Below are 22685 nucleotides of genomic sequence, written 5' to 3'. Positions count from 1 at the left end.
ACACCTGTGTGAACAGCCAGGAGACCCCCCCCCCCCCCCATGTTATGTTACATAGTTACATAGTTAGTACGGTCGAAAAAAGACATATGTCCATCAAGTTCAACCAGGGAATTAAGGGGTAGGGGTGTGGCGCGATATTGGGGAAGGGATGAGATTTTATATTTCTTCATAAGCATTAATCTTATTTTGTCAATTAGGAACATTCAGCACCCACCCGCTATCAAGGCAGCTGCCTATCATGTCATGCCCTACCTGCACAGGTGTGCTGGCTACTCAAATGATCCAATTAAGGAGGCCATTTAGTCAGCAGCAGCAGAAGTCCTGTGCCTGGACGCTCCAACAGCGGCCAGACACAAGCAGAAGCAGAAGCAGCAGCAGCACCACCTTTTGTTTTTTGGCTGCAGCAGCAGCAAGGCCCACAGGGCTGGCTAGCTGGCTAGCCAGCAAGCAGGTAGCAATGAAAGTAGGAATCTTTCTTTTTAACCCTGTAAGGGGGTGGTGCACTGTACCCGAAGATACTGCCATATCGGGTCAATGCATAGGGCGACGGAAGCAAGCTTCGAAATCGGCCCCCGTTCTCAAAAATCCATTTAATATATGGTCCCCAGATAGGGGACGTATCAGATATTAAACTGATAAGAACAGATTTTTTTTTTTTTTTTTTTATTGAAAAGGAAATATACAATACATAACCAAGTAAATCATTCAAAAAATTACATATTCATCTGAAAACACATGAATAACACATATTTGACATATACAATATATACAGGAAGCATGTCTTTACATGTACATATAACAAAAAGCTTTCCCTTCATGACTTTCCCTCAGAAAAAATAAATTGCAGCGGATTCTGTCCCTCCAACTGTCCCTTCATATCAGGATATAATCTGTAAGAAAAGAAAAAGAAAGACAAATAAGAATACAATCATAACCAGTACTTCCATTTTTTGTGTTTCCAGATCCCCTCTGCATCATCAGAACCATAGTTTTTCCTATCACATAATAGGTAAAGGTAAATTTTACCACGGATCATGCCCAGACATTCCTTCACACTTACTTCAGTTTGATTGAAAATCCTAATATTCCTTACATCCCACAGAACCTCTTTTACACAATTTACTATGAACCATAACACTCTTGCCTTCTCTCTCTCCACTGCACACAAACCAAACATCATCATATTAAAGGATAAGATTTCAATTCCAGTAAGATTTTTAATTAGACCAGACATTTTTCTCCACACAGACTTCGCATAACCACACTCCCAAAACACATGTACATAATTCTCACATCCACCGCAACCATCCCTGGGACACACTTCACTGTCTACCAATCTCCTTCTCCTCTGAAATTCCCTTGTTGGCAGACACCCATGAGCTAACATCCAAGACAAGTCCTTTTGTTTATTTGTCAGTTCCTTGTGACTGACATTTTTCCACACTACCTTACAATCCTTCTCAGACAGACCTCCCACACATTCCACTGTTTCTCTCTGCTCCAACACTTTCATCACCTTCTTACTATCATTCCATTCAGTCACACATTCCAGATTATTTTTCCTGACACACCGCCCTATTCTCTGATAGAACCAAGGAACCTCAAAACTTACAGGTACCCTTAAGTCCCTTTCCATTAGCTTATATTTCAACAACACATTACCAGCCAAATACCTTACCATGCACCCAAACACACATTCCTTCTTACTTACAGCGAGACAAAAACTGACATACTTCACAGCCAGGAACACTTCCACATTCATCATTCCTTTCCCACCATGCATTCTGCTTTTCACCACCTTCCCACGACTCAATTTCTCCATCCTTGAATTCCATAAGAAAACAAAGATCTGCCTGATAATTCTTGCCAGACACCTATCCGGTGGAGGAAACACATAATTAACATAAAGCAAAATAGGAATTATAACAGCTTTAATAACCAGAATCCTTCCCTCAATCGATAAAGTCCTTAAAGACCAGAAGTTTATTTTATTCCCCACCCTCCCCAAAACCCTCTCCCAACTTTCTTTCCCATACAAATCATTATCAAACACCACCCCAAGCACTTCCACACCCCCCTCTCTCACAGGCCACTCGCACAACCCACTCTCTCCCCACCCCTCAAAAAATTTACAACCACTCTTCCCAACATTAAGCTTAAACCCACTCATTAAACAGAAACACTCAATCAATAACTTAGCACGCCTTACCCCTGCCATTGACTTACATACAACAGTAACATCATCCATGTAACCAATCACTCGCATATCCTTCCCATGACTACCAGGTATTTCTATACCCCGCATCACCTTATCTCTCCTAATCATCCCCAACAAAGGCTCAATCATACAAATAAAAAGAATTGGCGACAGGGGACACCCCTGCCGCACTCCAGATTTTATACTCACTTCCCTACTCAGAAAACCATTGACCTGAATCTTACTATAAATGTCCCTATACAAACATTCAATCCACTTCACCATTCTGTCCGGCACATTCATCCTCCTCAAAACCCTAAACAATAAATCATGCACCACCCTATCATACGCTTTTTCAAAATCCACCGTAACAACAGCCACACCTTGCTTCCTAGTTTTACAGTCCCACAATACATCCCTCAGACCTAACAGACATTCAGAAATCCTACGATCAGGCACTGTACACATTTGCTCCTCACCTACCATACAATCAATCACATCCTTTAACCTATTCGCAATAACTTTAGCAATAATTTTGTAATCACAATTCAAGAGCGCTATAGGCCTCCAATTTTTAAGATCCCTCTTATCCCCTTTTTTAAACAATAACACAGTCACACTCTCACTCATACTTTTAGATAACTTCCCTCTCCTAAGTACTTCCTTACACACCTCCCATACATAATCCCCTAACATATCCCAAAACACAAGATAAAATTCCACAGGCAAACCATCACTCCCTGCCACCTTTCCTTTCTTCATCCCATTCACAGCATCCTCCACCTCACTCTTCCTCACATCCTCTTCCATAAAGAACCCATCAATTTCATCCAAACGCTTATCCACATATCCCAAACATTCCTCCTCTAGAGTCACGTCCCGCTCCTTCTCCGTGAATAAATCAGAATAAAACTTCCACACTTCCTCTAACACCTCATCCTTACCAAAGACCTCTACCCCATCATTCGTAAAAACACTCATCATCTCAGTTTTTTTACTGAATGCCTTTTTAAAGAAAAATTTGCTACATTTCTCATCCTTCTCTTTCACTTCAACCCTAGCCTGTGCAATAATCTTCCTTCCATTCCTCTCCAGACACTCATTCACACTTCCACGAGCTTCCTCAATCTCCTTCTCAACACTCATCCCCAAACGCCTCAATTCATACAAATACTCTAACCTTCTTTGCCATCTCTCATACTCTTCTCTATCTTTCCTCCCTTTCTCACACCCTTTTTTAATAAAAAACCTTTTAGTCTCTAACTTCACCCACTCCCACCACTCAACCACACTATAAAATGCATCCTTCCTCAACACCCATCCATCAAAACGCTCCCTATATTCTTGTAATACACATTCATTATCCAATAAAGACACATTCAACTTCCAAACACCCTTTCCATACTCACTTAGACCACCACCTTTTACCACACACTCAATCCAGGCATGATCCGTGAACGGTAACCTCCTCCGTCTGAAATTAGAAACAGACATTAGTTTTGAGACAAAAATGAAATCAATACGCGAACTTGTATTGTTAGAAAAATATGTATAACCGATAGTACCATCATTATGGGCAACAAAGGAATCCTTTAACCCAAATAAATTTACAATCTCTTTAAGCTGCTTACTAGTACTGTCTAAACCAGACCCACCACCCACCGTAGTACTACTCCTATCCCCCTCTGTTATTATACAATTGAAATCCCCTATAAGGAACACATCATCCCTCCCACTCAAAAAGAAATATAATTTCTCAAACACCTCCCCTCTTTCCTTCCTCCCAGTTGGAGCATAAACATTAATTACTTTATATGTGAAACCCCTGAAAATAAAATGCACTAATAATACCCTACCCGGAACAATATGGACAACTTTTTTAACAACAAACTCATTACTTTTGAACAAAATCCCCACCCCCGAATTACGTTCCATTGAACCAGACCATACCGATTGCCCATAAGGCCAGGAGATATTTGGCTCCCCATCCAAGCAGCACTCCTGGAGACCTAGAACATCAAAAGAATATCTAGAAAGTAAATCAAAAATGGCGGATCTCCTTTCTAAAGATCTAATACTGCGGACATTTAGAGAACCAATTGTTAAACTCATTCAAACATTTGAAGGAAAAAAAGGAAATACAAAATCAAGCATTATCAAAAGGAGGCCTAGCCTTTCCCCGACCTCTACCCTTATTTTTTGCCTCCCCTTCCTTAAACTTAAGAGTCTTTGTCAATTTTTTGACTGAACATTCCTCCAAATAACCTGTGCCCAGGGAGGATAAAGAGGAGTCAGAATCAATCTGACATGACGACCCTCCACCTGCCTCCTCCCTTCCCGGGCTAGGAAAGTCCTCAATCCTTTGACTCTGAGGAGTCGGACAGTCATCCTCCGATTCTTCCACCGGCATCTTTCTCTTCAAGGATTCTTTGTCCACAGTCATCTCCTCTGGCGGATCAGAGGCCTCCGAAACAGATGCCCCCGAAACAGACTCCGCCTTCTCCCCCTCTGCCACCAAAGCATCCGGAACAGACCTAGAAATGGAAGGAAAAACAGGGGCAGACTCTGCTTCACTGGTCAGCACGCTAACCTCTGCATCGCCTGCCCTGGCAGCATTGGAGTCCTCAGGAACTGTCCCACCTCGAAGAGCCATTGCATATGATCGGGGTGCCCCGGACTGGTAAGTGGGGCAACTCCTAGCCAGGTGATCCGAAGAACCACAGAAATGACACTTGCGTTTCTCGGGACAGTCTGCAGTGCGGTGATCAGGCTTGTGGCAGTTCCTGCAAACCTGCCCGGTTGTACAGTTCTCTCTGGTATGACCAAAGCAAAAACAGTCCCGGCAAAAACTTGGCATCCCCGGGTAGTGCAGAAACCCCCTGTTGTTCCCTATCGCAAAGTTCTGCGGGGGGTGACAAAAACCTTCAGCACCACCCTCGGGGGCAGGCCTAAACTCCACCCAAAAACGTCTCATGCCTGTGAAAGTCCCCAGGATGTTATTTTTCCTCTCCGCACCAGAAACAGACACACAATACCTTCTTAGAAAGGTCTGGATCTCCTCATCCCGCACAAAAGGGTTGTACATATGCACTACCACTGGAACTTTCTTAGGCCGAGCCTCGCAGGAAATGAATCGGATCCCTTGTAGGTCAGGGTGAGAAGCATTCTCCTTACTCCGGTAGAGACAGGTACGGAGATCATCCAGGTTGTAGAAGGTCACGTCAAAGAATCCTTGGCTGGGAAAGACCTGGACACAGAAGATGGAAGCATGCGGCATCCTCAGCACTCCTTCCACGACCTTCTGCTGGACATGCAAAATCCCGTAGGCACTCCTCTTTTCCTCCTCGATAAACAGCCGTACTGTATTAGGAGCGTTCGGCGCATTAGCCATCCTCTCCGGCAGACCCGTCCTCCGATGATCACCTTCCCGTTATCCTGGGACTAAGCCCTCTCCCCAATAGCAGCAGGTGGGTGAAGCCCAGGCAATAAACCTGGGCGATCCCACAAGGCCGAGGAGAGGGGTACCCGAATACCTTAGGGCAAGACACTTGATCTTAGCCAAAAGGCCGAGAAGCGATAACCGTGAAAGGGGCGGGCCCAACAAGGTGCCCTTCATGGGCACTATCACTGCTTGCTGTCAGGGAGGCTGCCAGACAATTTTCCATGCACACTCTGGGCTGGGGGGCAGTCAACCACCAGTACACACAGCAGAACCTAAACCCATACCATTATTGCTAAGCAGCAAGACAGGGGCCCATTGCACTCCCACGGGGCCTTTTTAAATGCAATCCATAACCCGGATTTGCCAGGAACCCTTCTTACTCCTCCTACTTGCATGTGACACTGGGCTTAGGATCTGCATAGGAAACACACACACAAGCACACACCTACCTTTGTTGCCTGCAGATGCCTCCTTGGCTGTCCCCAAACGGTATCAAACCAACACCCACGGGAAGCTGTAAGCATAGAGGACATGCCTGCACCCCATTGGACTTACCTGTGTGGGTTAAACCCGGGTTATTTGACAACCTATGGCGGTGATGGTTCTGCTCAGGCAGAGCAGTGCTGATGCTCCTCATAAAGCTGTCGCTGCTGTGAAGGTTCTAGGTGACATCACAAATCCCTATGGTTACATACACAACAAAGCTGGGTTGTTGTTGTTTACACTCTGCAAGGCCTGTGGAAGTGAGTGACATCATAGCACTGTAGTTCTGAGGGTTCTAGATGGATGCAACAATCTCCTGTTGCTTCTATGAAGGCCATAATAGACGACATCACCAAACAGCTCCATAGTCACATACACAGCAAAGGAGAGATGTTGTTTACACCTAGTGATGTCAGTGGTATTGAGTGACATCACAGCACAGTGCTAAGGCTCCTGGGCCTGGACACAGCAGCGGCTGCAATATCTCAACGGAGAATACGTTTATATATATGTGTGTGTGTGCGCGTATATATATATATATATATATATATATATATATATATATATATATATTTCTCCGCCGAAATCACTTTTAAACCCATTTCCACCTTTTTTTCCCTTCTCTTCCTCTTACTTTTTTTTCACGTTTTTCTCCTTTTCGCCTCTTTTCTGGGCGTATTATTCTTCTTTTTCTTCTTTTTTTTCGTCTAATGCATACCCCATCAGTGCAGCAATGCTTATTCAATACCGCCAGCAGATGGAGACACTGGGGGATAATTTTCTAAGGATTTATACTGATTTTTCCTGTCTGAATTTGTCGCACAGAAAGTTGCAGGCCAAATATGTGTGACATTTCTGCGACTTTAGCTTCTAGAGCATTTTTACAACATTATACATAGGTGCTGAATACATAAAAAGCGACTGTTCAGCGACAGACAAGTCGCATCGGCTGAAAGTAGGCCAGAATGTCAGTCCATGTTGGAGCAGGTTTAGATACAGTCTAAAGTATAGATCTCAAAGTCTGTGCACAGAATTTAGCAAGGGCCTCGCACCTTCTGATGCATCAGGTAGGTGCACAATAGCATAGCCTAACCCTCTGTACTTTGGTCTATATTGATGCGGGACATAGACAGCCAGCTGATGACCAATCCATTAGTGCAATGGATGGCTGGAAGCATTTGTCTTTGCCTTTGCAATACCACAGAAGCAATGCATGGTCAATGTACAGCAATGACACACCTGTGTGAACAGCCAGGAGACCCCCCCCCCCCCCCCCCATGTTATGTTACATAGTTACATAGTTAGTACGGTCGAAAAAAGACATATGTCCATCAAGTTCAACCAGGGAATTAAGGGGTAGGGGTGTGGCGCGATATTGGGGAAGGGATGAGATTTTATATTTCTTCATAAGCATTAATCTTATTTTGTCAATTAGGAACATTCAGCACCCACCCGCTATCAAGGCAGCTGCCTATCATGTCATGCCCTACCTGCACAGGTGTGCTGGCTACTCAAATGATCCAATTAAGGAGGCCATTTAGTCAGCAGCAGCAGAAGTCCTGTGCCTGGACGCTCCAACAGCGGCCAGACACAAGCAGAAGCAGAAGCAGCAGAAGCAGCAGCAGCACCACCTTTTGTTTTTTGGCTGCAGCAGCAGCAAGGCCCACAGGGCTGGCTAGCTGGCTAGCCAGCAAGCAGGTAGCAATGAAAGTAGGAATCTTTCTTTTTAACCCTGTAAGGGGGTGGTGCACTGTACCCGAAGATACTGCCATATCGGGTCAATGCATAGGGCGACGGAAGCAAGCTTCGAAATCGGCCCCCGTTCTCAAAAATCCATTTAATATATGGTCCCCAGATAGGGGACGTATCAGATATTAAACTGATAAGAACAGATACTACACTTGATCTTAGCCAAAAGGCCGAGAAGCAATAACCGTGAAAGGGGCGGGCCCAAGAAGGTGCCCTTCATGGGCACTATCACTGCTTGCTGTCAGGGAGGCTGCCAGACAATTTTCCATGCACACTCTGGGCTGGGGGGCAGTCAACCACCAGTACACACAGCAGAACCTAAACCCATACCATTATTGCTAAGCAGCAAGACAGGGGCCCATTGCACTCCCACGGGGCCTTTTTAAATGCAATCCATAACCCGGATTTGCCAGGAACCCTTCTTACTCCTCCTACTTGCATGTGACACTGGGCTTAGGATCTGCATAGGAAACACACACACAAGCACACACCTACCTTTGTTGCCTGCAGATGCCTCCTTGGCTGTCCCCAAACGGTATCAAACCAACACCCACGGGAAGCTGTAAGCATAGAGGACATGCCTGCACCCCATTGGACTTACCTGTGTGGGTTAAACCCGGGTTATTTGACAACCTATGGCGGTGATGGTTCTGCTCAGGCAGAGCAGTGCTGATGCTCCTCATAAAGCTGTCGCTGCTGTGAAGGTTCTAGGTGACATCACAAATCCCTATGGTTACATACACAACAAAGCTGGGTTGTTGTTGTTTACACTCTGCAAGGCCTGTGGAAGTGAGTGACATCATAGCACTGTAGTTCTGAGGGTTCTAGATGGATGCAACAATCTCCTGTTGCTTCTATGAAGGCCATAATAGACGACATCACCAAACAGCTCCATAGTCACATACACAGCAAAGGAGAGATGTTGTTTACACCTAGTGATGTCAGTGGTATTGAGTGACATCACAGCACAGTGCTAAGGCTCCTGGGCCTGGACACAGCAGCGGCTGCAATATCTCAACGGAGAATACGTTTATATATATGTGTGTGTGTGCGCGTATATATACATATATATATATATATATATATATATATATATATATATTTCTCCGCCGAAATCACTTTTAAACCCATTTCCACCTTTTTTTCCCTTCTCTTCCTCTTACTTTTTTTTCACGTTTTTTTTACGTTTTTCTCCTTTTCGCCTCTTTTCTGGGCGTATTATTCTTCTTTTTCTTCTTTTTTTTCGTCTAATGCATACCCCATCAGTGCAGCAATGCTTATTCAATACCGCCAGCAGATGGAGACACTGGGGGATAATTTTCTAAGGATTTATACTGATTTTTCCTGTCTGAATTTGTCGCACAGAAAGTTGCAGGCCAAATATGTGTGACATTTCTGCGACTTTAGCTTCTAGAGCATTTTTACAACATTATACATAGGTGCTGAATACATAAAAAGCGACTGTTCAGCGACAGACAAGTCGCATCGGCTGAAAGTAGGCCAGAATGTCAGTCCATGTTGGAGCAGGTTTAGATACAGTCTAAAGTATAGATCTCAAAGTCTGTGCACAGAATTTAGCAAGGGCCTCGCACCTTCTGATGCATCAGGTAGGTGCACAATAGCATAGCCTAACCCTCTGTACTTTGGTCTTTATTGATGCGGGACATAGACAGCCAGCTGATGACCAATCCATTAGTGCAATGGATGGCTGGAAGCATTTGTCTTTGCCTTTGCAATACCACAGAAGCAATGCATGGTCAATGTACAGCAATGACACACCTGTGTGAACAGCCAGGAGACCCCCCCCCCCCCATGTTATGTTACATAGTTACATAGTTAGTACGGTCGAAAAAAGACATATGTCCATCAAGTTCAACCAGGGAATTAAGGGGTAGGGGTGTGGCGCGATATTGGGGAAGGGATGAGATTTTATATTTCTTCATAAGCATTAATCTTATTTTGTCAATTAGGAACATTCAGCACCCACCCGCTATCAAGGCAGCTGCCTATCATGTCATGCCCTACCTGCACAGGTGTGCTGGCTACTCAAATGATCCAATTAAGGAGGCCATTTAGTCAGCAGCAGCAGAAGTCCTGTGCCTGGACGCTCCAACAGCGGCCAGACACAAGCAGAAGCAGAAGCAGCAGAAGCAGCAGCAGCACCACCTTTTGTTTTTTGGCTGCAGCAGCAGCAAGGCCCACAGGGCTGGCTAGCTGGCTAGCCAGCAAGCAGGTAGCAATGAAAGTAGGAATCTTTCTTTTTAACCCTGTAAGGGGGTGGTGCACTGTACCCGAAGATACTGCCATATCGGGTCAATGCATAGGGCGACGGAAGCAAGCTTCGAAATCGGCCCCCGTTCTCAAAAATCCATTTAATATATGGTCCCCAGATAGGGGACGTATCAGATATTAAACTGATAAGAACAGATAAGGTTTCAACAAAATTTTATTCAATAAATAAGAAACCATACAAAATTTAAAATGCAAAATAATAAAAGGTTCACAAAAGTTTTAAAATACAAATAATAAAACCAGTAATAAAAGGAGAAAAAATAAAAAATGGCAGGATAAAACATTATACAAATGTCATAAAAACTGATTATATTGTTATTTCGTTCCATAGAGGCAGACACCACATGGATGCTGCCTCGCTGGCCCCCAACTGTTTCTTGTCTCTTAGGTAATAGATGTACATCTCACTCAGGGCCAGCTTTATACAGTTTTTAACATCAATAAAATCATGTTTAAAAAGTAAGATGTTCCTAACTTTCCAGATGGCATTTTTAAAACAATTAATAATCATCCAGCAGATCATCTGCTGTTTAAAATTGGGGCAGTTAAAAAGACCGTAAAAGACACATTCGTGATTAAAATCTTTTAGGCCGCAGGCCCACTTCAAAAGTGGGCCTACCTTCCTCCAAAGCTCCCGTGCAAAAGGGCAGTTCCAAAATATGTGCAGCACCGTTTCGTCCACTCCGCAGCCATCTCTCGGGCACTTGGCTCTCGCCACCAGTCCTCGCCTGTGCTGGAACTCACGAGTAGGGAGGCACTGGTGGACGATTGCCCAGGCAAGATCCCTGTGTACATTCGCCAGAAACTTCCCGTACACGTTCCGCCATACCTTTTTGGATCTTGCCTGTGTGAAATTGGACACTGCCAGGGTAACCTCACTCCGCCTGAGGACCTTTGATACCTTTCTCTGGTCCCCCAGTATGTCAGGCTCCAAATCTTGGAGACCTAGGAGCCTGACTGTCTTTTCCAACACCACATAATGTTTTGGGGGACACAGAAGCACCGGAGCGTTCAGAGGGATGCGCAACCATCTTTTAAAAACCATGCCCGCAGCGTACCTTAAAAAGCAGCTAAAAATGCCATCGGATTTAATAATTTTAAAACAGAAACAGAAATACTTTATGTAAAAGAAAGTAAAAAGGTTAGGAACATCTTTCCCGCCATTATCTTTACTTTTGTACATAAAATCACGCTTTAATTTCTCCATTTTTGAACCCCATAAAAAAGTAAAAACAATTCTAGTTACTTTTTTTATGTATAAAATAGATGGAGGAAATACCATGGCAATGTATAGCATAATAGGGAGTAAAACCATCTTTATTATTAAAATCTTCCCCTCCATGGTAAGGTTTCTAAGATTCCACATTAAAATCTTCTTCTCCATCTTAGCTATAGCTGAATCCCAGTTAGGGCTCCCATCATTGACCTGGTTAAAAACAATACCTAAAACTTTAATTTGATCCTGTTGCATTGTGACTCCTGGGGTGATGGATGAATCCCAGGAGCCAATATAAAAACAGTCACATTTATCTGTGTTTAGCTTAAAACCAGAGACCTCGCAGAAATAGCTGGTGTTCCTCAATGCCCCCCTCATGGATGGAGAGTCCGGGCACAGTATGGTGACATCATCCATGTACCCCAACACCTTTAGATGGGTCCCTCCTCCACCAGGTATCGGTACGCCTCTTACTACCCGGTCTTTTCTGAGGAGGGCCATCAGTGGTTCGATTGCGCAAATAAAAAGGAGTGGGGACAGGGGGCAGCCCTGTTTGACACCTGATAAAAGAGGAACACCGCTGGTTAAAAAGCCATTAACAGAGACTTGACTAAAACAGGATCGGTATAAAAGCATGATTCGGCTTAAAATCGTTTCAGGCACTGCCATCTTTTTAAGAACTAAAAACAGGTATTCATGGGAGACCCTATCAAAGGCTTTTTCAAAGTCTAAGGATAAAATTGCTACAGTTTGATTTCTATCCTTAAAATACCATAAAACATCTCTTAAAATATTTAGGGATTCAGCTATAGACCTTCCAGGTACCCCACAAACCTGATTTGGGTGAATTAATTTATGAATAAAAGGTTTAAAACGGACAGCTAATAACTTGGCTAAAACTTTATAATCGACATTTAAAAGTGTGATGGGGCGCCAATTTTTTAGCATATCCTTTTCACCCTTTTTAAAAAGTAATGATACAATCCCCCTCCTCCAGGAAGGGGGAAGTTCATTAACAATAAAAGTTTCTTTATACAATAAAACCATATCATCCTTTAAAATATCCCAAAAAGCTAAATAAAATTCGATGGGTAAACCATCTTCCCCAGGGGCCTTCCCACTAGAAAAACTTTTAAAAACAAATAAAAGTTCATCTAAGTTAAGATCACGGGATAAAACCTCCTGGTCTAAAACATCTAGCTTAAAATCAAGGGAATTAAGAACATGTTCTAAAAAGGATGGATTAAGATCTTTCTTATTAAAAAGAAGCTGGTAGAAGTTAAAAACTGCATCTAACATGCCTTTTGGAGTGGATTCACCCTCAAGGTTTTGGATGATATCCCTCCTATTCATCACTTTTTTAAAAAAGAAACGGGAACATTTCTCGCCCTCCTCCAGGTGCTGCACATGTGAGTTAAAAATGATTTGTTTCCCTTTCTTTTCTATGGCATGTTTTATTTCAGTTTTAAGGTTTAAAATATCATTTTCTACATCCATACCAGCTTCTTTCAATTTAAAAAGTACATTTAAACGCATGTTAAGAACATAAAACCACTGTTTTTCCATTTTTGCCTTCTTCTTACCTGCTTTGATAAAAAAAAATCTGATTTTAGATTTGGTGCCCTCCCACCAGTGCAGCATAGGCTCGTGGGGTTTTCTTTGTGATTGCCAGCATTGGTAGGTCCGCACAAACTCCTCTTTTATCTCAGGGTCCTCTAGGAGTGTGGTGTTTAATCTCCAGAGGCCCCTTTTTGCTTTTTGCTCCCCCTCTAGCTCCAGGACCACCAAGAGGAGCTTATGATCAGAGAAGATATTCTGCTCGAGCGTGCATTTCAGGGGTTTAAAAGCTCTAGAGGAAAAAATAAAATCGATTCTGGAGCTCACTCTTCCATTGGACCATGTGGCGCCCGGGTCCTCCGGCAAGAGATCCTTCCAGCAATCTTTCAAATTAAAATCATCAATAAAATTTTTAAGCAGGTAAGAAGTGCGGTCTTTACGATTAATATCCCCACCCTGCCGGTGTTCCCCATCACGTATGCAGTTAAAATCACCTCCCACCAGCAGGGGGGAAGACCCAACACAAAACAGTGGTAAAATTTCAAATAGTTCTGCCCGCTCCTGTTTATCAGGAGGGGCATACACATTTAAAACACGAATTAAAAGTCCATTAAAATATAGATGAATTAAAAGAGCTCTGCCAGGCACAATCTCAGTTACTGTATGAATAGAAAAGGACTGGCCTCGGCAGAGCAGCCCAACACCCACAGAACGACAGTCATTTGCACCGGACCATATGGATGGGCCCAGCTTCCAGTCTTCTTTTAAGTCTTTATAGTCCATTTTACTAGGGATTCCACATTCTTGTAGCAGGCAAAGGTCAAAGTCACATGTCTCTAGATAAGAAAATAAAGCAGCCCTGCGATCAGGGCTCTTTAAGGACCTCACATTGAGTGAGGCAATTTTTACAGGGATAGGCATAGTTTATGGAGAGTCCGTGCTTGGAGAATCAAAGTCAATAATAAGCTGCGTACCGTCATCCCCCGCCTGCGGGGTCATCAGCTCCTTGATGTTCTGAGGGTCGGAGCTTGAGATTGATGATGCCCCGACCCTGAGCTCGCTCTCGTCCGAACTACGGCACGCCGCTTTCCTTTGAATGTCTTCCTCTTCTTCTTCTCTTTGTCTTTTAAATGTCACACTGCTGTCCATATCCTCTGTGTTGCTCTCACTCGATGTAATCTCTGGCCCCCGGCTGATGGATCTGCGTCTTCTTTCATCTTTTGACGACTGGAACTGCTGCACAGGGGCCTGTGAGGCCTCTTTTCCGGAACCTTTGCCGCTACCTTGGGAAGTTTTCATCGCTTGTTCCCCAGCAAGCGTTGCTGAGGACTGTTGCTCCAACTTCCCCATCGATCGACGATGGCCAGTTTTACCCACCGGGTCCACTGCTGGCGGGGCAGCAAACCCTGGTTTGGCGCCACTTGTCTTCTTGGCCCTGTCCTGTATAGGCGGAGTAACAGGACCGGGCTCAGACCTGGCCACCTGGCTCCCCTTCCGGCGGGCTTTCACCGGGGCCTCTTCGTCCGGAGCAGGGCGACCCTGGGCCAAGCCAGTACCTGGCTTATGCTGCAATTTTGGGTCCACCTTTGCCCCCACCGAGGCCCGTCGGCTGCCACCCGCCACAGGTGAGCCCCCTTCAGAAGTTTCGGCGGGCTCTTGAGCCAGGTAGGAAGTCGATCGACGTCTTTCAATTTCCCGGGCAGTAAACTCGACCACCCGCCCGGGCTTCGTGGAATCCCCATGGCCTCCCCCTAGCACTACCAACGGTGGGCCCCCCGATGGAGCACCAGAGGTCTTGGGCCTGGACCCATCAGTACCTGCCATCTGGGGTTTGGGCATCTTAAAAAAGGACGTCTTTTGTCCTGTCCCCTCTTTGGGTGGGCCCAGCCTTGACCCACCCATCGTAGTTTTTGCTTTATGGGGACAGGAATTAAAATCGTGATTTTCCTCTCCGCAGAGGTTGCACCTTATCGTATGGCTACATCTTGAGGCTATGTGACCTTCTTGGCCACACCTATTGCAGCGAATCACACGCTCCGCGCCGCAGGTCTCCTGGGTGTGGCCAAACCTCAAGCAATTTCGGCAATACATAGGCATTTGAGGATAGAACAGGAAGCCCCGAACTCTCCCGATGGCAAAATTTGGGGGCGGATGGCAAAGACCCCCAATACCACCGGGATCCTTACGGAGCTTGACCCAGAACTTCCTCTTGCCGTTCCAGAACCGCACGGAGTTCAAGATTTTGTTTGCGAATCGCACCTCTTCGCAGTATCGCCGAAGAAAAGTGGCTATATCCTCCGTGGTCACATGAGGGCTGTGCATAGCCACCACCAACGGTATATGTTCCTCACCATAGAGGAACTGGAACGAAAGACCGTCGAGTCGATCGTCCCTCTGGTCCGCACCAGACAAGGTTGCATAGATGTTATCGCAACACGCCGTGGCCGTGAAGGTGACGGTATACAGGCCACGGCTTTCCTGGTCATTTAGACACAGGATGTCCTCCCTATTGAGGCGGAAGTAGTCAAGAAGAATCACCTCCGCAATGAAGCGGAGGTTCTTCAACTGACGATGGCTCTCCGACACCTCTATGCGGATGGTATTTCGCATCGACATTTCCCCAGAGGGGAAAGCCCAGGAGAACGGCATCTTCCACACCCAGGGACTAAGCCCCTTCCCCAATAGCAGCAGGGGCTCGGAATCCCGCTATAAAAGCGGAACCCTTACCCAAGGCAGAGGTCGGGGGTACCCTAGGTGCTTCCGAAGCTACAGGTAACGCTCAACGTACCGAAAATGCCTTCTGAGACACAAGGTCCCAGAGACAGGGGGATCGCAACCCGTTGTCTGAGGACTAAGCCCGCTCCCCAATAGCAGCAAGGGGGTGAAGTCCCTCCGTAAGGAGAGACAATCCCCCAAGGCCGAGAAGCGGGGTACCACAGACACCTTCCGACCAGACCAAATGCAGATACTACACTTGATCTTAGCCAAAAGGCCGAGAAGCGATAACCGTGAAAGGGGCGGGCCCAACAAGGTGCCCTTCATGGGCACTATCACTGCTTGCTGTCAGGGAGGCTGCCAGACAATTTTCCATGCACACTCTGGGCTGGGGGGCAGTCAACCACCAGTACACACAGCAGAACCTAAACCCATACCATTATTGCTAAGCAGCAAGACAGGGGCCCATTGCACTCCCACGGGGCCTTTTTAAATGCAATCCATAACCCGGATTTGCCAGGAACCCTTCTTACTCCTCCTACTTGCATGTGACACTGGGCTTAGGATCTGCATAGGAAACACACACACAAGCACACACCTACCTTTGTTGCCTGCAGATGCCTCCTTGGCTGTCCCCAAACGGTATCAAACCAACACCCACGGGAAGCTGTAAGCATAGAGGACATGCCTGCACCCCATTGGACTTACCTGTGTGGGTTAAACCCGGGTTATTTGACAACCTATGGCGGTGATGGTTCTGCTCAGGCAGAGCAGTGCTGATGCTCCTCATAAAGCTGTCGCTGCTGTGAAGGTTCTAGGTGACATCACAAATCCCTATGGTTACATACACAACAAAGCTGGGTTGTTGTTGTTTACACTCTGCAAGGCCTGTGGAAGTGAGTGACATCATAGCACTGTAGTTCTGAGGGTTCTAGATGGATGCAACAATCTCCTGTTGCTTCTATGAAGGCCATAATAGACGACATCACCAAACAGCTCCATAGTCACATACACAGCAAAGGAGAGATGTTGTTTACACCTAGTGATGTCAGTGGTATTGAGTGACATCACAGCACAGTGCTAAGGCTCCTGGGCCTGGACACAGCAGCGGCTGCAATATCTCAACGGAGAATACGTTTATATATATGTGTGTGTGTGCGCGTATATATATATATATATATATATATATATATATATATATATATATATTTCTCCGCCGAAATCACTTTTAAACCCATTTCCACCTTTTTTTCCCTTCTCTTCCTCTTACTTTTTTTTCACGTTTTTCTCCTTTTCGCCTCTTTTCTGGGCGTATTATTCTTCTTTTTCTTCTTTTTTTTCGTCTAATGCATACCCCATCAGTGCAGCAATGCTTATTCAATACCGCCAGCAGATGGAGACACTGGGGGATAATTTTCTAAGGATTTATACTGATTTTTCCTGTCTGAATTTGTCGCACAGAAAGTTGCAGGCCAAATATGTGTGACATTTCTGCGACTTTAGCTTCTAGAGCATTTTTACAACATTATACATAGGTGCTGAATACATAAAAAGCGACTGTTCAGCGACAGACAAGTCGCATCGGCTGAAAGTAGGCCAGAATGTCAGTCCATGTTGGAGCAGGTTTAGATACAGTCTAAAGTATAGATCTCAAAGTCTGTGCACAGAATTTAGCAAGGGCCTCGCACCTTCTGATGCATCAGGTAGGTGCACAATAGCATAGCCTAACCCTCTGTACTTTGGTCTATATTGATGCGGGACATAGACAGCCAGCTGATGACCAATCCATTAGTGCAATGGATGGCTGGAAGCATTTGTCTTTGCCTTTGCAATACCACAGAAGCAATGCATGGTCAATGTACAGCAATGACACACCTGTGTGAACAGCCAGGAGACCCCCCCCCCCCCCCATGTTATGTTACATAGTTACATAGTTAGTACGGTCGAAAAAAGACATATGTCCATCAAGTTCAACCAGGGAATTAAGGGGTAGGGGTGTGGCGCGATATTGGGGAAGGGATGAGATTTTATATTTCTTCATAAGCATTAATCTTATTTTGTCAATTAGGAACATTCAGGACCCACCCGCTATCAAGGCAGCTGCCTATCATGTCATGCCCTACCTGCACAGGTGTGCTGGCTACTCAAATGATCCAATTAAGGAGGCCATTTAGTCAGCAGCAGCAGAAGTCCTGTGCCTGGACGCTCCAACAGCGGCCAGACACAAGCAGAAGCAGAAGCAGCAGAAGCAGCAGCAGCACCACCTTTTGTTTTTTGGCTGCAGCAGCAGCAAGGCCCACAGGGCTGGCTAGCTGGCTAGCCAGCAAGCAGGTAGCAATGAAAGTAGGAATCTTTCTTTTTAACCCTGTAAGGGGGTGGTGCACTGTACCCGAAGATACTGCCATATCGGGTCAATGCATAGGGCGACGGAAGCAAGCTTCGAAATCGGCCCCCGTTCTCAAAAATCCATTTAATATATGGTCCCCAGATAGGGGACGTATCAGATATTAAACTGATAAGAACAGATTTTTTTTTTTTTTTTTTTTTTTTATCTAAAGCCGAGGAACGTGCTTTCGATTCACCCAAAGTGCAAGAAAAAGTGCAAACGTGTTACACTAAAAAAACGTGCACAAAGGATGCGGTCTATCGCAAGCCCTTCTCCGATAGGAGAGAGGCCCCCCAACAAACCTTACCCTTCGCCTCCGGACCAAAAGGTACCTGCGAGGTTCCAGGTTCGATGTCCCTTTTCGCCGAAGCTACTAGGGGACCACAAATGCTCCCGGCATCCCCCTTGGCGTTGGCCAAGGTATCTGCCCGCAGAGCCGATTACGGTAGGTACCCTGCCAAAGCAGGAGTACCCGGGGTGTTTGCAGGGAGGTGCGGAACCTAATGGCCACACACACCTCCCCTAGACCGCCAGGAGGGACACCCAGAAGGGCTACCGCATCCTGACAAATCCTGTGAACACACAACACGCAAAAGGTGACACAGTGAGACAAAAAGGAAATAAATAAGTGAATGTGTGCAGATATACTGCCCGGACATCCGGCCGGATCTATAAAAATTTCTCTGATCCTAGCCAGAAGGCCGGGAATCAAGAGGTGAGTGCCACAAGGTGAAGAGATTATGGTGCCCGTGCTTCAACTCAGTGAGCCTATTCTCCCAGTGAGTTTCGGCACCTCGGGGTCACCACTCCCCGAGGCACAAAAGTACCTCGGCTCTAGACCCTCTCAGCCTCATGGCGAGACCCGGAGGGAACAGGTCACATCGGGGCAGCCGTCGAGCTGATTCCTCAGAACCAGCCCCGGAAAGCCCTGGTACACCTGCATCCTCCATGCAGCACCCATCCCCACCAGCATGAAAACTGATAAGAACAGATACTACACTTGATCTTAGCCAAAAGGCCGAGAAGCGATAACCGTGAAAGGGGCGGGCCCAACAAGGTGCCCTTCATGGGCACTATCACTGCTTGCTGTCAGGGAGGCTGCCAGACAATTTTCCATGCACACTCTGGGCTGGGGGGCAGTCAACCACCAGTACACACAGCAGAACCTAAACCCATACCATTATTGCTAAGCAGCAAGACAGGGGCCCATTGCACTCCCACGGGGCCTTTTTAAATGCAATCCATAACCCGGATTTGCCAGGAACCCTTCTTACTCCTCCTACTTGCATGTGACACTGGGCTTAGGATCTGCATAGGAAACACACACACAAGCACACACCTACCTTTGTTGCCTGCAGATGCCTCCTTGGCTGTCCCCAAACGGTATCAAACCAACACCCACGGGAAGCTGTAAGCATAGAGGACATGCCTGCACCCCATTGGACTTACCTGTGTGGGTTAAACCCGGGTTATTTGACAACCTATGGCGGTGATGGTTCTGCTCAGGCAGAGCAGTGCTGATGCTCCTCATAAAGCTGTCGCTGCTGTGAAGGTTCTAGGTGACATCACAAATCCCTATGGTTACATACACAACAAAGCTGGGTTGTTGTTGTTTACACTCTGCAAGGCCTGTGGAAGTGAGTGACATCATAGCACTGTAGTTCTGAGGGTTCTAGATGGATGCAACAATCTCCTGTTGCTTCTATGAAGGCCATAATAGACGACATCACCAAACAGCTCCATAGTCACATACACAGCAAAGGAGAGATGTTGTTTACACCTAGTGATGTCAGTGGTATTGAGTGACATCACAGCACAGTGCTAAGGCTCCTGGGCCTGGACACAGCAGCGGCTGCAATATCTCAACGGAGAATACGTTTATATATATGTGTGTGTGTGTGCGCGTATATATATATATATATATATATATATATATATATATTTCTCCGCCGAAATCACTTTTAAACCCATTTCCACCTTTTTTTCCCTTCTCTTCCTCTTACTTTTTTTTCACGTTTTTTTACGTTTTTCTCCTTTTCGCCTCTTTTCTGGGCGTATTATTCTTCTTTTTCTTCTTTTTTTTCGTCTAATGCATACCCCATCAGTGCAGCAATGCTTATTCAATACCGCCAGCAGATGGAGACACTGGGGGATAATTTTCTAAGGATTTATACTGATTTTTCCTGTCTGAATTTGTCGCACAGAAAGTTGCAGGCCAAATATGTGTGACATTTCTGCGACTTTAGCTTCTAGAGCATTTTTACAACATTATACATAGGTGCTGAATACATAAAAAGCGACTGTTCAGCGACAGACAAGTCGCATCGGCTGAAAGTAGGCCAGAATGTCAGTCCATGTTGGAGCAGGTTTAGATACAGTCTAAAGTATAGATCTCAAAGTCTGTGCACAGAATTTAGCAAGGGCCTCGCACCTTCTGATGCATCAGGTAGGTGCACAATAGCATAGCCTAACCCTCTGTACTTTGGTCTATATTGATGCGGGACATAGACAGCCAGCTGATGACCAATCCATTAGTGCAATGGATGGCTGGAAGCATTTGTCTTTGCCTTTGCAATACCACAGAAGCAATGCATGGTCAATGTACAGCAATGACACACCTGTGTGAACAGCCAGGAGACCCCCCCCCCCCCCATGTTATGTTACATAGTTACATAGTTAGTACGGTCGAAAAAAGACATATGTCCATCAAGTTCAACCAGGGAATTAAGGGGTAGGGGTGTGGCGCGATATTGGGGAAGGGATGAGATTTTATATTTCTTCATAAGCATTAATCTTATTTTGTCAATTAGGAACATTCAGCACCCACCCGCTATCAAGGCAGCTGCCTATCATGTCATGCCCTACCTGCACAGGTGTGCTGGCTACTCAAATGATCCAATTAAGGAGGCCATTTAGTCAGCAGCAGCAGAAGTCCTGTGCCTGGACGCTCCAACAGCGGCCAGACACAAGCAGAAGCAGAAGCAGCAGAAGCAGCAGCAGCACCACCTTTTGTTTTTTGGCTGCAGCAGCAGCAAGGCCCACAGGGCTGGCTAGCTGGCTAGCCAGCAAGCAGGTAGCAATGAAAGTAGGAATCTTTCTTTTTAACCCTGTAAGGGGGTGGTGCACTGTACCCGAAGATACTGCCATATCGGGTCAATGCATAGGGCGACGGAAGCAAGCTTCGAAATCGGCCCCCGTTCTCAAAAATCCATTTAATATATGGTCCCCAGATAGGGGACGTATCAGATATTAAACTGATAAGAACAGATACTACACTTGATCTTAGCCAAAAGGCCGAGAAGCAATAACCGTGAAAGGGGCGGGCCCAAGAAGGTGCCCTTCATGGGCACTATCACTGCTTGCTGTCAGGGAGGCTGCCAGACAATTTTCCATGCACACTCTGGGCTGGGGGGCAGTCAACCACCAGTACACACAGCAGAACCTAAACCCATACCATTATTGCTAAGCAGCAAGACAGGGGCCCATTGCACTCCCACGGGGCCTTTTTAAATGCAATCCATAACCCGGATTTGCCAGGAACCCTTCTTACTCCTCCTACTTGCATGTGACACTGGGCTTAGGATCTGCATAGGAAACACACACACAAGCACACACCTACCTTTGTTGCCTGCAGATGCCTCCTTGGCTGTCCCCAAACGGTATCAAACCAACACCCACGGGAAGCTGTAAGCATAGAGGACATGCCTGCACCCCATTGGACTTACCTGTGTGGGTTAAACCCGGGTTATTTGACAACCTATGGCGGTGATGGTTCTGCTCAGGCAGAGCAGTGCTGATGCTCCTCATAAAGCTGTCGCTGCTGTGAAGGTTCTAGGTGACATCACAAATCCCTATGGTTACATACACAACAAAGCTGGGTTGTTGTTGTTTACACTCTGCAAGGCCTGTGGAAGTGAGTGACATCATAGCACTGTAGTTCTGAGGGTTCTAGATGGATGCAACAATCTCCTGTTGCTTCTATGAAGGCCATAATAGACGACATCACCAAACAGCTCCATAGTCACATACACAGCAAAGGAGAGATGTTGTTTACACCTAGTGATGTCAGTGGTATTGAGTGACATCACAGCACAGTGCTAAGGCTCCTGGGCCTGGACACAGCAGCGTCTGCAATATCTCAACGGAGAATACGTTTATATATATGTGTGTGTGTGCGCGTATATATACATATATATATATATATATATATATATATATATATATATATATTTCTCCGCCGAAATCACTTTTAAACCCATTTCCACCTTTTTTTCCCTTCTCTTCCTCTTACTTTTTTTTCACGTTTTTTTACGTTTTTCTCCTTTTCGCCTCTTTTCTGGGCGTATTATTCTTCTTTTTCTTCTTTTTTTTCGTCTAATGCATACCCCATCAGTGCAGCAATGCTTATTCAATACCGCCAGCAGATAGAGACACTGGGGGATAATTTTCTAAGGATTTATACTGATTTTTCCTGTCTGAATTTGTCGCACAGAAAGTTGCAGGCCAAATATGTGTGACATTTCTGCGACTTTAGCTTCTAGAGCATTTTTACAACATTATACATAGGTGCTGAATACATAAAAAGCGACTGTTCAGCGACAGACAAGTCGCATCGGCTGAAAGTAGGCCAGAATGTCAGTCCATGTTG

The 22685-nt window shown here is 45.6% G+C and overlaps 5 non-coding genes and 2 pseudogenes across 5 annotated transcripts; all 7 read right to left on the bottom strand.

Annotated features, from left to right (window-relative positions):
* Positions 1 to 493: 493 nt before the first annotated feature.
* Positions 494 to 678, bottom strand: LOC130349267 (U2 spliceosomal RNA). The gene has a single exon (XR_008886656.1). It is a non-coding gene; the product is annotated as a U2 spliceosomal RNA (small nuclear RNA).
* Positions 679 to 7862: 7184 nt separating this feature from the next.
* Positions 7863 to 8053, bottom strand: LOC130349224 (U2 spliceosomal RNA). The gene has a single exon (XR_008886618.1). It is a non-coding gene; the product is annotated as a U2 spliceosomal RNA (small nuclear RNA).
* A 2093-nt stretch (positions 8054 to 10146) lies between these two features.
* On the bottom strand, positions 10147 to 10340 carry LOC130349271 (U2 spliceosomal RNA). Its single transcript, XR_008886658.1, has one exon. It is a non-coding gene; the product is annotated as a U2 spliceosomal RNA (small nuclear RNA).
* A 5425-nt stretch (positions 10341 to 15765) lies between these two features.
* Positions 15766 to 15940, bottom strand: LOC130349318 (U2 spliceosomal RNA; annotated as a pseudogene).
* A 2084-nt stretch (positions 15941 to 18024) lies between these two features.
* On the bottom strand, positions 18025 to 18214 carry LOC130349290 (U2 spliceosomal RNA). The gene has a single exon (XR_008886670.1). It is a non-coding gene; the product is annotated as a U2 spliceosomal RNA (small nuclear RNA).
* A 693-nt stretch (positions 18215 to 18907) lies between these two features.
* On the bottom strand, positions 18908 to 19067 carry LOC130349308 (U2 spliceosomal RNA; annotated as a pseudogene).
* Positions 19068 to 21152: 2085 nt separating this feature from the next.
* LOC130349223 (U2 spliceosomal RNA) lies at positions 21153 to 21343 on the bottom strand. Its single transcript, XR_008886617.1, has one exon. It is a non-coding gene; the product is annotated as a U2 spliceosomal RNA (small nuclear RNA).
* Positions 21344 to 22685: the final 1342 nt, after the last annotated feature.

Source organism: Hyla sarda, unplaced genomic scaffold, assembly GCF_029499605.1.
Source record: "Hyla sarda isolate aHylSar1 unplaced genomic scaffold, aHylSar1.hap1 scaffold_91, whole genome shotgun sequence".
Classification (NCBI taxonomy): domain Eukaryota; kingdom Metazoa; phylum Chordata; class Amphibia; order Anura; family Hylidae; genus Hyla; species Hyla sarda.
Note: the sequence above shows the minus strand (reverse complement) of the source record. Positions and strands in the feature narration are given on the sequence as shown.